The sequence below is a fragment of the Protopterus annectens genome, chromosome 2.part1 (assembly GCF_019279795.1).
Source record: "Protopterus annectens isolate FY-2018-M chromosome 2.part1, PAN1.0, whole genome shotgun sequence".
NCBI lineage: Eukaryota > Metazoa > Chordata > Ceratodontiformes > Protopteridae > Protopterus > Protopterus annectens.
The window spans coordinates 1,583,026,628-1,583,040,295 of NC_056729.1; the positions used below are offsets into that span (position 1 = coordinate 1,583,026,628).

The window sequence follows — 13,668 nt, forward strand, 5'->3', positions numbered from 1 at the left end:
TATATATATATATATATGGGTCTACTTTACATACTCGAAAAATCACATCGCCGACATTCACTTCACTGAATGGCTGCGGGGGTAATGAGGTGGTACATTACCCTGCCTAGGGACTCATTTGATCATGATTCAGTTCTGGGAAACAACAAACTGCTCTGAGAAGCAAACCTAGAAGAGAAAGAGAGAAACAGACAAAAAAAAGCATGAGAAACTCATTTCTTACTCACCTTGTGTAATAATTACTTCTGTGGAAACCTGAGGCCTGTATTCCTTAATACTGCCAAGAAGCCTGGGGGTCACAACACTTCCCGTATCAGACACTTCACAAAAATTTGCACTCTGAAGAAATATTAAATTATTTTAGTATTTTGTAATCCACTAGGCAAAGCATAATGAAGCATCATTTGAATAACTACTGTTTTGTCTTTCATGATATTGCACATATTATTGAAAATGAAGTGTTGTCACCGAGTACCCCATTTCCTGCCTGGATCTGAGTTACTGCATATGCTGAATGGCATCTCCCTTCCACTGAAGTTGCTGTCCTAGGACCTAACACTCTATGCTTAAAGAAGATAAAGGCTAAAATATATGACAAGAATGTTTTTAGCATCCTCACTTAGGATATTATCAGATAATGGAGTCTTTTTCACACACAATAGTTGATGTGAAAAGCCACTTCTATGCATACCACTCCAGAACTATATTGATCTCTAGCTGAGAGGGAATAATCAACATTTAAAACGGTCTTCTAAGTATGAGAAAATATTAAAAAAGTATGGCTTTAAAAACATTGAATTAAACTTTGTGATTAATTTAAAACATGAAAGCCAGCAAATAATGAAAGGGCAGGTAACATGGGAAGCAGTTCATCTGTAAATTGATGATGATGATGATGATGATGACCTACCATTGTTGAAGACCATATGGGAGGGGTTGCAGAGTGTCTGTCTTCATAAAAAATGATCTCAGATTCAGCCTAGAACACAGATAAACAGGGAGAGAGTGTACCATGTTTACAATTAATAGTAATAACAAAGAGATCCGTTTTATATGCAGCACTGATCAGCCCAATTATTGAATACTATCCCCCCTTCAGGATGTATCACAACACATTTCAAACGATTATTAAAAAGGCAAAGGCTACTAACCAAATAGATCCCAGGGCTAATGTCTCTTAGCTACCAACTATCCCTTAATTCAGTATTGGATAGACTTTTCTGTGGGGTTTTCTGTCTCACTTACCGTGCCATTAGAGACTCAGGTGGCCTGGACCTCCTGAATGCCCACAATTCCAATACCTCTATCAATACTAGAAATGGGGCTCAAATCTTAACCAACAGATAAAGTAAACAAAGTGGAGAGTCAGATTTAAAGTCCTGCACCTCTCAAACCTCTGGAAGAAACTCCTTTTGCATATTACCAGTGCAACTCACTATCTTTCTTTAAACATAACCTATATGACTGAAAAGGTACAAATATGTATAAAAGGAGAAACAAATGTGATAGAAATAAATTGCATGCTGCCAAACAGAAACATGAAAATTAGCTGTTTGTTACTATTAAAATGAAAAATGTTGCTAAAATTAAGTCTAAAACTGCAACATAGAGACTGAAACAGCAGTGCAAGTTAGACTTCTGGTCACAAATACTAAGACTTAATAACAAAAATGCCGATCTTAGACCAGATAGAGCAGCAAAATATAATATGTTAGAAAATGTATTTTGAAGCACTGGAGATGAAAGGCACATAATATGATATGTGCGTACTGCTAATATTCAGGGCACAAATTAAAGTCAAAGAGATGGCATATACAATTTATAAGTACCAGTTTTTTTTTTAATTATAACACTTTAAGAAGTATGGTCTCATAATATTTTGGGGGGTATGTCTTGGGAGACTCTAGAAATAGTATAATTAATTTACAAGGTGAAAGCAAAGAGAGAGAGAGAGAGAGACAATGACCAGAACCAGTCATACAGCTGCAATGGGATCCTTTATGACAATTCTGATTTATATACAGGTTTAAGAAGTATGTAAGGAGAATACTGTACACAAATAAATCATGATGTTGTGCGAGAGATACATACTCCAAGTAAAGTGCCAGTAGCTATTGGGAATAGAACTAAGCAGGAATAGAACTAAATGGAAAATACACTAATTAAATCTAACAAAATGAGTGACTAGTATGGTTATTACTGTGAAATAAACTCTGATTCACATTTGTACTAAAATGCACAATCTAAACTAACATGCAGAATCTAAATAAAACACTTGAAAGAGAGACAAATTACTTACAGCTGAAGAGTTGGCCCCAGCAATGTGGAATGCTGAATTATTTTCAGTATTAGAACCAAACCAAGGTTTCTGGCAGAAAAAGTTGATGAGCAGATCTTGGGCTAGCATATTTAACATTCTTTTGGGAATATATAAATTCCTTAAACTTCTATTTGGTATTTCATCAACAATAGAGCTGTTGCAAACAGATGCTACTCAGGTAACTGAAGACTTCAAATGTGTCACATCAATAACTAATGATCTATTATTGTGGGGTTAGACACCAAAAGAACAGTAAAACATGCTTAATAAATCACAACAAAATTAATTTTAAATTGTACAGTATCAAATGTTGAATAGGTTTGGCACATCTGAAATACCCGAGTAATTTTAATTCCTGATGGACTGGACACATGCAGAAAAAGTGATAGTAACTCTTCAAATGACAAATTATGAAGCCAAGCAGGTATTACACAAGTTTCTGATGATGTTATGTCTTGCAAAGTTTGAACTTAATGTCTAAAACAATTATGACTCTAATGAAACATACTTGAGCAAATTATAGTCTTTGTATGGAGCTATGAACAGGGAAATAGTTTAGAAATGCTCAAGAAGCTAGTGACAGAAGCTAGAGTGTTTAAATACATTATCTCCTAGTATTATCTCAGTGTAGAGATATTCATCCCAATCCTTGTCAATGACTCATCTCCAAAAACTAATCTAAACTCTAATAATCTAATAAACACTCCAAATCTGACTCAGGATAATCCCAGCTCTGTTTCTTCCCCCACCACTGAAACCTCTAATAGTATCCCATTAACTCTTACACTGTCTTTACAGCCAGTATCCACCTCCCTAGTTTTTAAACTTCTAACCAAACTAAAACCGACCTGAATGGGAGACAGCAGGCTGTTCTTTGGCAGAACAAACTCTCTAACCTATTACCTAACACCCTTGGAGTATCACAAGGCTATATACTAGGGCCCCTGCTGTTTTTAATCTTCATTAACGACCTGTATACTGTCATCCCAAAAGTCAGCTGTATCCAATACGCTGATGACTCCACCCTGATCTGCTCAACCACTTCTCCAACAGACTTGTGGCCTGCTACCCAGTCCACCTTTAACAATATAGAAAACTGGCTTTCTGAACGGTGTTTAATAGTAAATCCCCAAAAAACTAAAATGCTATTATTTTCACCAACTCAAAGGTCTCCTGCTTTTACCTTTACCATAAATGCAAATTATGGCACAATAATCTCCCCGACCCCTCTACAAAAATATTAGGTGTCATTATAGATAATCTAAAATTCAACCTACATGTAAACCAATCGATCAAAACCATCAACAAAATGCATCCGCTCTACTCTCTAATCTGAGCAAGACTGTACTTAACAAACTCTCAACCTGCTACAACCACATTGCCAGGTTTGCCACTGGGCTGCCTTTTAGAACACATCATTGCATCAATCTTAACCAGTTTGAGTGGCTTGAACTACCCAGTCTAATCCAGTATAACCAACTGATCATGGCTTATAAAATCCTTTATAATCTTGATAATACCTCTGCACTTAAAAATCTTATCACTACTATAATAATCCACGACTGCTTAGATCCTCTAACAGACTACTAATTCAGAATAGCAAAAGTAACAACGCAGCTGGTGCCTCTCTCTTTGCAAACTATGTAGGCAGGTCCTGGGACACACTTCCAGCTGACATTACTTTACTGTCCTCCCTAGGTCAATTTAAAACTAAACTCAGACAACTTCTGGCACTAAACTGGCTATGTCATTGTATCAAGCCTGGCTAACTCTCTGCTAGAATGTGTAAAATCTATTAATCAGCTTACTGTTTAAATTACCCCTGACTTTCATCAGGGATTAACTCTAACCTGTAGAACACGTTTATTCTTGTTTGCTTATGTACTCTTTGTATTCTTGTTTGCTAATGTACTCTTTGACAAAACTATGTTTGTAACATGTTTTATTATTTCTGTTTACCTTGGAGCTTTTCCCTCCAAGCCTCCACTGAAAATAGACATGCATCCAGTCGGACTATCCCGGTCAACAAATGTAAAATAAAAATAAATAAATAAATAAAATGCTCCCTTTCCACTGATAATCTTTTATCTGAATATCTAAAACTAAAAGCTCGCAGCTGATGCAATAGCCTATCCTGTCAGTATTCTTATTAACTGATCCATGTCAGAATCTAATATCCCTTTAGCTCTGGAAAAAATCCATTATTACTCTATTACATGAAGATGGCAATACCACTGATCTTTCAAACTGTTGGCCTATCTCTATACTCTCACCTCTATCAAAAATCTTAGAAAAGTCTATATATGTTCAACTTCTAAAGCATCTCTCTGACAATGACCTCCTCCAAAAGGGTCTCACTGAGACAGATACCTGGTGTCAAAACCATGGCCTCAAGCTAAATGCCAAAAAGTGCATAGTCATTCCTTTGGAAAAAAACAAAGTACCCACAAACTACCACATAGGTGGTAGCCCCCTAAATACGGAAGACGTAATAAAGGATCTGGGGACCCAAGCAGATAGTAACCTCTCCTTTGATAATCACATTGCCAAAGTGGTTAGACAATCCTTCCATGTGGCCCACCTAATCACAAAAGGGTTTGCATCTAGATTGAAAGAGGTCATTGGGCCCCTCTATGCATCACTCATCAGACCCATCATAGAGTACAATGCCCCATTTGGGATATACCTTACAAGACACCTGCAACAACTGGAAAGACCACAGAAGTACCTCATCAAGAGGATCACTGGCATCAAGCAGATGCCCTGTCCAGCTTGACTGAAGAAACTCAAGCTGTACTCAGTTGCATACCTCCTACTCAGAGGTGATCTCTGTCTGAGGTACAAGGCCATGTCCAACCCAGAATTGATGGACATGCTCCACCTAAAGAAAACCATATCCCCTCAAGCCACATGCTCCAGGGATCTAAACCTCAACACAACAATAAATAGGACGTGCTAGAGGGATAAATTCCTGTTCCAGAGACTTCCCATGCTCTGGAACAAGATTCCAATCTACATTAGGTAGAGCTCCTCACTAACCCTCTTCAAGAGAAACCTTGACGAGTGGATGGGAAACAGAAAGTTTACCCCAAGGATCACTTCAATGGCTCTGCTGGACAGAGGTACAGGGAACTAATCTAAGGGGGCGGCAAAAGCCAACACATTCCGGCTAGGCTTATAAATGCCTTCAGGCAGATAGCCTAGTACCTACCTATGAACCTATGAACCTATGCACCCACTCAACACGAATTTTGTCTGGCACATAGCACTACTACAGCCCTACTCTCATTCACTGATACTGTGAACAAAGCTCGTGATGCTGGTCTACTAACTACAGTAATTTTATTAGACCTAGCCAAGGCGTTCAACACAGTATCACACACTAAACTGTTGCAAGAACTAGAAAAACTAGGATGCTACCGATATTTCCTGACATGGTTTTCCAGCTACCTAAATAAGAGAAAACAATCTGTCAGATGCAAAATAAACAATCTGAATACCTGGTCTATAATACAGGATTTCCCCAAGGATCTATTTTGGGGCCTCTGCTTTTTAATATTTTCATTAATAATCTTCACAAAGCATCCCACCAAAGTACACTCATCCAATATGCTGATGATTCCACTATCATCTCCTCTTCTAGAAATTTCTCTAATCTCCTTAGGATTAAACAAAATGCCTTTACATCTATAGAAACCTGGCTAAATGACACACAACTATTACTGAACCCCCAAAAATCTAAGCACTTACTATTCTCAACAAAACCGTCAACTTCAGACTTTAAAATTTACTTGGAAAACAACACAGTGAAGACAACAAAATTAGTGGGTATAACTATTGACGACAAACTCATGTTTGAGCAACATATTCTCAATACGATAAAAAAAAACATTTGAGTCTTGACAAACTTTACAGACATAAACTTTATTTGGATAATCCATCCAAGATAAAACTTGCAAACACTCTATTCATCTCTTGCCTCCTCTATGGAAGTCCCATCTTCACCAACCTTCACACATCTCTCAGTAATAAACTGCAATCATGTTACTATAAAATAGCAAAATGTTCCTCTGAGATACCAAGCCACACACACCATTGCCAGGCCATTTCATAACTGAATTGGTTTGAATTCCCCCATTACCTATTTTATACCCAACTAATTCTTGCCCACAAATTGATATATAAACTCAACATCCCTGGTAACTATCACATTGACAACAAACCCCTTAGATTTGAATCAGTAGTCAGGGATTAGGGACGCACATAGATAGTAATCTAGCCTATGACCATCATGTGTGTTCAGTGGTGCGGAAATTATTCTATATTGCACAACTTATAAACAAAGGTATGGCATCTAAATCCAAGGAAGACACTGTTCCACTGTATTTGGCATTCATCAGACCTATCACTGAGTACAATGCCCCCTTTGGTATGGACTTAACCAGGCATATCCAACAACTGGAACATCCACAGAGGTAACTCACTAAAAGAATACAGGACATAAGTAAAATGTCCTAGGCAGATCGCCTCAAGACCCTATCCCCGTATTCTGTCTCCTACAGGCTTTTGAGGGGAGTTCTATGCCTGGCATACAGGGCATTGTCAGACCCCACTTTGATGGACATCCTACATATCCACAAAACAAACAGCACCAGAATTGCCTGCTCTAAAGACTTAAACCTTGCCTGTGATATAAATAGATCCTGCTGGAGAAATAGGTATATACCCCAGAGACTATCGCGTCAATGGAATAGGCTCCCCATCCATGTGAAGCAGAGTTCCTCATTACCCAATTCATGTGCAACTTGGACAATCAGATGGGAAACCAGAAATTCATCCCTGGTTTGGCACCTATGGCTCTAATGGACACAGGTAACCTATAAATGGTTCATCTCCCAAACCCTGCTTACACTTATCAGAACTTGTCAGAGATTTGGGATGCATGGCTAGGCTTAAAAAGGTCCTTGTGGTTGTTAGCCTAGTAAACACCTGTGAATCTATGAATCTATGAACTGCCCTGTACTTCATTCTATCTCACAATCATATATCCCAAACAGGTTTTAAGTATAACCAAACCCAATGGACAAAGACTATATTCCTATACCATTACCAGATTATGGAATGCCCTGCTTTCCTGTATCACTCAACTAGACCCATTAAAAACTTTCAAATGTGCACTAAAATGCCACTACTTCAATGATCATATCTGTTCCTGTACGCAAAAGTCTAAGCCACCATGAACAAATAAAATTTAATTGTCTGCTCTTTTTCTTTTACCAGTCATAATAAAGTCCTCTCAACCTTCCTAAGAACTTTTCTCTATAGCAACTAAGTCATTCTAATCTCTCTATCTATTCCTAGGCAATGTCTAGAACTTCCAAAGTACTTAAAGAACTGCTTACCTTGAAGTAAACTACCATCTTTATTTGAAGGCTTTTTATTCTTAAAGTACTGTATGTTACATGTTAATAGCCAATGTAATTTTTACAAAGCCTATATTCATTGCCTATTTTATCTTTAAAGTACTTTGTATTAAATTTTTTTGTGAAGCTTTTCACCCCGGGCCTCCACTGAAAATGGATTTCTGACCTAGTAGACTTTCCTGGTCAACAAATGTCATTCAATCAATCAATCAATCAATCAATCAATCAATCAATCAATCAATAAATAAGTTATGTGAATAAGCTAGTTGTATTGCAAGTAATTATCAGTCAGAATGGCACTGGAGCTTTCATTCAACAAGAGAAATGACTATTTATGAGCCAAGAACATTTATAGAAGCACAAAATAAATAAGATAGAAAATGTTTTGATATGTTTTAAATTTAATTTTATTGATCTGTTAACCAGGTAGAAGAAATTGTCTTCAGGTCCATTTCAGTCGTGAGATGGGCCACAAGGTCAAGTGCAAATACAAACTATATATGGACAGTTTAGAGAAGCCAGTCAGTCAGCATGTTTTTGGGAGATGGTAAAAAACAGAATACCCTGTGGAAATCAGCATAGACATGGGGAGAACATGCAAATTGTACCCAGTGACGGGAAGTCAGATCTGAGCTCTAGACCCTGGAGCTGTGAGGTAGGGACCTTATTCAGTGCTTTGATATATAGGAAATTCAAGGCTACTGAGTGCTGTGATCATTCCACCTTCCAAGTTCCCCTTCTTAGACTGTACCTCCCCTCTCAAGGAGGGCAAGATCAGTCAAGTCTGGGGTGAAATTATGAATACACATCCAGTTATCTAGATCCTGTTTGAAGGAAGGTAGTGTATCACACTGCTTTATCTCCTGGGGGGGGGGTCTGAGGTATGACAGTTGTTGACTAATGAATCATGCCTCACACCTCTAAACACCACCTGATAACCCACTACAGTACCTCTCAAATCTGTCATACTGGGTCTGTTGTTCTTTAAATTCATACAACAAACACATTAAAGGCTCCCACACAGTTCACATAACATATTTCAAGGCCTGCAGTGGTGGTGCTGCGGTAGCGTTGTCGCCTCACAGTAAGACGTTGTCCTGTGTGTTCTCAGCTAATGCGTCTTCTGTGTGGAGACATGCATGAGTGGGCGTACCTTCGTTGAAGGTTGTACGTCAGGGCTGGCAACTCGGTATGTAAAAGTCTACTGCCAATCATTAGCGGACCGGAGTTCCGCTGTGACGACCCCTAACCGGGAAAAGCCGAAAGATACAACAACAACCACAACAACATTCTCTCAACACTAATACAGACTTATTTAAGCTTACTCATCACATAAACTTACACACCCAACCCATCCACTCTCTCTTTCTCTCTCTTTCTCTCTCTTCAAGCATGATATATTCACCAGTACCTGGTCTCTCCTTTCTCCAAATCCTCATTCATTTAACTTCCTTTCACTCATGTACTCTGTCACACCTCAATGCTCTCATCATTTGTGAAGAAAGCTGATTTGGGCATTGCTGCAGTGGTTCAAGGTTCTAGAAACATTGGTAGAATTAGTGCAGGAACCCAATAACACAAGTACAAACAATATTTGGTCTCACAGAGGGGTTTCCAGTGGGAGTGGCTGTGCACCAGGGGTTAGCTCTGAGTCCACTTGTGTTAATACTGATAATGGACTACATGAACCTGACATCTTTTAAGTTTGGAGTTATAGGGTATTCTGTTATTAATGGGTGAATTCTGTGTCTATTTTGTTCATAGTATGAATTCTGAGTGTTCACCAGACTTTTATGAGATGACAATATTTATTTGTTTGTTGTATATCAGGCTGTGACTGTTGCTTCTTTAATATTATGGTTATGAACCTGATATGTTAACATTATGAGCTCTGAGTTCTAACAGATTTACAAGCTGTGCAATAGTTATGACAGCAGTGTTTTATTTATTTACTATAAGTTTTAGCATGCTATGCTGATTGTCTTTAACAAAATGTAGTTTTGTTCTAAGCTTGGATCTAAGTTATTTTAAAACATGTTTTTGTTACAAGTGCACTATGCAAATGGGGAGTAAGTATTGCTATGTTTCATTGTCTCATTTTTTAATCAGGCTGTGACTGTTGCTTCTTTAATATTATGGTTGTGAACCTGCCATGTTAACAGTATGAGCTCTGAGTTTTTAACAGTGGTGCAGCGGTAGTGTTGTTGCCTCACAGCAAGTGGTTCTCCCGTTCGATTCTTGGCTTGGGTTGGGAGTTCCTTCTGTGTGGAGTCTGCATGTCCTCGCTGCTGTCGAGTGGGCGTTTGAAAGACATGCATTGAATGGGGGTGCCTTCCTTGAAGGTTGGGTGTCAGGCTGGCAACTCGGCACCATAAAAAACAACTGCCAATTATTAGCGGACTGGGGTTCCGCTGTGGCGACCCCTAACTGGGAAAAGCCGAAAGACAAACAACAACAACAAGCTGTGTAATGGTTATGACAGCAGTGTTTTATTTATTTACTATAAGTTTTAATATGCTATGCTGATTGTCTTTAACAAAATGTAGTTTTGTTCTAAGCTTGGATCTAAGTTATTTTAAAACATGTTTTTGTTACAAGTGCATTATGCAAATGGGGAGTAAGTATTGCTATGTTTCATTGCCTCATTTTTTAATCAGGCTGTGACTGTTGCTTCTTTAATATTATGGTTGTGAGCCTGCCATGTTAACAGTATAAGCTCTGAGTTTTTAACAGATTCACAAGCTGTGTAATGGTTATGACAGCAGTGTTTTATTTATTTACTATAAGTCTTTAACAAAATGTAGTTTTGTTCTAAGCTTGGATTTAAATTATTTTAAAACATGTTTTTGTTACAAGTGCTCTATGCAAATGGGGAGTGTTGCTAGGTTTCATTGCCTCATTTTTTTAATTGCTTAATTGCCTTTTAACTAGATTGGTTAGCTGGTTCTTAAATAGCTGTGTGTAGGAATTGTTTTCAGGATTTGAGGAAGGCACATGCCGAAAGCGCTTATCCTGTTCTTGTTTTTGTTGTATTAAAGTTCCAGTTTTATGTCTATAGTGTTACGCTCCTTTTTTGTTCTCTTCTAATTTGTGTACTGGAGCGTTCATTGGTGGTGCTACTGGATTTTGGTACTGTTAACCTAACTACATATCTGCTTCTGTATCTCTCTAGCGCCACCTCTGACCATCAGAGTCTAACACACACTAATCCACCCCTACACTTACCTACATAAATGCCCACACCTCAACAAATCCTACTTTCCTTATTGCCCTAATTCTATTTCGCCACAATAATACCCACCTACACAAAATAAAACTATTTTTGCCTACCTCAACAACTTCTAAAATAAAGATAAAACATCTTCTCTATACCATAAACCACTCTATTCAAAAAATCTCTATACTCAACTTACTACTCTCAGGAGATAGTCACCCCCATCCTGGTCATGTCCTCAACTCCTGTCCCCTCCTCTCCGCCTGCTCCCTTCCTCTCCAATTTGCTTTTATCTTCTCAGACATATACCTCCAAAACTACCAAACGTTTAACTGTACTCTCTCTCAATATTCAAGGTATTCTCAACAAAGTCACCATACTTCACTCCTGCATATATCATCACTCTACTGACATGTTCACCCTCTCTGAGACCTGGCTGAAACCCCAAATATCTGACAATAAAATTCTTCCCCCTAGCTACAATATAATACGCCAATATAGAAAATCAAAAAAGAGAGTGGTGTAGCCATATTGTACTCTAAACAGCTCATCCTATACCCTTTATCTATCTCCCCACCTAACTTCCTCCCAGCAGAAGTTCTTATAGTTAATTGCAAATTGAATAATCACAAAAACATAGCCATAGCCTCCATCTATATACCTCCAGGAAACAACATCCCTACCCTCGAACATGTCATAGCCTGTATCTCACAAACTATCTCCTATGAAACTATCATACTGAGTGATGTCAACATTGACTGGTCCTCTCTCTCCAATGACTCTCCAAATGCTAGCACTGACCTTTTACAGCTTCACCCAAATGATCAATACCCCCACTCAACTAAATAAGCACTCTAATACAAGCACCACACTTTACTGGATCAACACTTATAACCCCCAACTCTACTGCAGCCCCTCCTTACTACCTGACTCCCTTAATGACCACCTCCCTACCGCTATACAATGACACTCCCCCATCATTCTCCAAACAGCAACAATATAAAGACCGTCAAAAACTCTCAAATATCATCTCTAATACATCTAATAATATTCTCTCTTCTATTAACTGGTCCTTCCTTTATTACCTCTCCCTAGAAGAACCTATTCTAAAATTCAATAGCATCTTCCTAAATACACTCAACTTTCTGGCTCCCATTAAGAAAATCAGAATTAAAAGCCAGCTAGGCTCTTTGGTGTACCGTAAATGCTTGCAGCCTCATGCATAACAGGGATATCGTCTGGAGAAATTGGCAAAAAAACAAACCCTCTTCCAAACTTCAAAAATATAGAGAACTACGTAATCTAACTAAAAACAAGTCAACATTGATAAAAGAAACTTTTACCTCAAACCACAAGAAACCCTCCATTCTAACCCCAGAAAATTGTGGAATACTGTCACAAAGCTCCTGTACCCTGGTAAGCCCTCTGTCCCTAACCCTTCCCTGATAGCTCTACCTTAAACACTGCTACACTTCTCAACTCCTTTTTCATTAATTCCATACAGAAATTAGTTTAAAAAGACACACGTACCTGTACCTACCCAACCCCCTCAACACTTCTTTTACTCTTAAACCAGTCCCCACAGCCTATATTAGATCTCTCCTCAGTAAACATAAAACACAATCCCTGTCAACTAATAACTTACCTCCTTTATTCCTTAAGCTAGCAGCAAATAGCATTGCATGTCCCATCTCCATATTGATCAATAGATCTATCCAAGAAAATACAGTGCCTGAATGGGAAAAATTCTACGTCATCCCCCTTCATAAAGGTGGGCACTCCACTGACCCCTGTAATTTTAGACCTATCACTACTCTATCCCCTATCAAAGATTCTAGGAAAAATGTGCTCATAAACAGATCCTAGCTCACCTTCTACAAGAAAATCTCCTCAGCTCAACCTGGCATGGTTTCTGTCCTAATCACAGCACATCCAACGCACTATTATTTTTTACCCAATCTATCTCAACATCTAGAGACAACAACAAATTAGTATCGTGTCTATTCCTCAACCTCTCAAAAGCCTTTGATACTGTCTCCCACAATCCATTTTTATGCAAACTCTTTGATCTTAATTTCTCCATCTACACACTTTCCTGGTTCTCCAGCTATCTCTCTAATAGATTACAGTCTGTAAGATGGCTATCTGCAAACTCCCCTTTCCTCCAAGTTCTGACTGAGGCTCCCCAAGGTTCCATCCTTGGTCCTCTATTATTCAACATTTTCACTAACAACTCTTATCTCTCCTGTTCTAACACCTCTCTAATTCAATATGCTGATGATTCTACAATTATTTCCACATCTGACAGTCACTCCCACCTACTAACTCATACCCAAGAATCTCTTCACTTGGTAGAAAAATGGCTAACATCTAATAATCTCCTTCTTAACCCAAATAAAATCAAACTCCTCCTCTTCCTCCCATAATCTCTCCAACATATCAAATCTACCCTTTACTGTATTCTCCCTTAACAATACAACCATCAAGGTTGAACCCCATACTAAACTACTTGGGGTCATTATTGATGACCAACTAAAATTCGATCTTTATATACAAAACTCCATCAAGAAAACTCATCAGAAACTACGCCTTCTCTATAGAAACAAAAGATTCCTGACAAATGAATCCAAACTCACCCTAGCTCAAACCTATCTACTACCCACACTGTTATATACTGTTCCAATCTTTACTAGCCTCCAAATAAATCTTCT

General features: G+C 38.3%; 1 long non-coding RNA gene across 1 annotated transcript in view; it reads right to left on the reverse strand.

Moving 5' to 3' along the window:
- Positions 1-227: 227 nt before the first annotated feature.
- Positions 228-13,668, reverse strand: part of LOC122794783 — a 94,543-nt gene continuing 81,102 nt past the window's right edge. Inside the window, exons 4-5 of the long non-coding RNA XR_006363697.1 lie at positions 911-979; positions 228-339 (exon numbers count right to left, since the gene is read on the reverse strand). This is a non-coding gene — a long non-coding RNA (uncharacterized LOC122794783). The remainder of the gene's footprint in view (positions 340-910; positions 980-13,668) is intronic.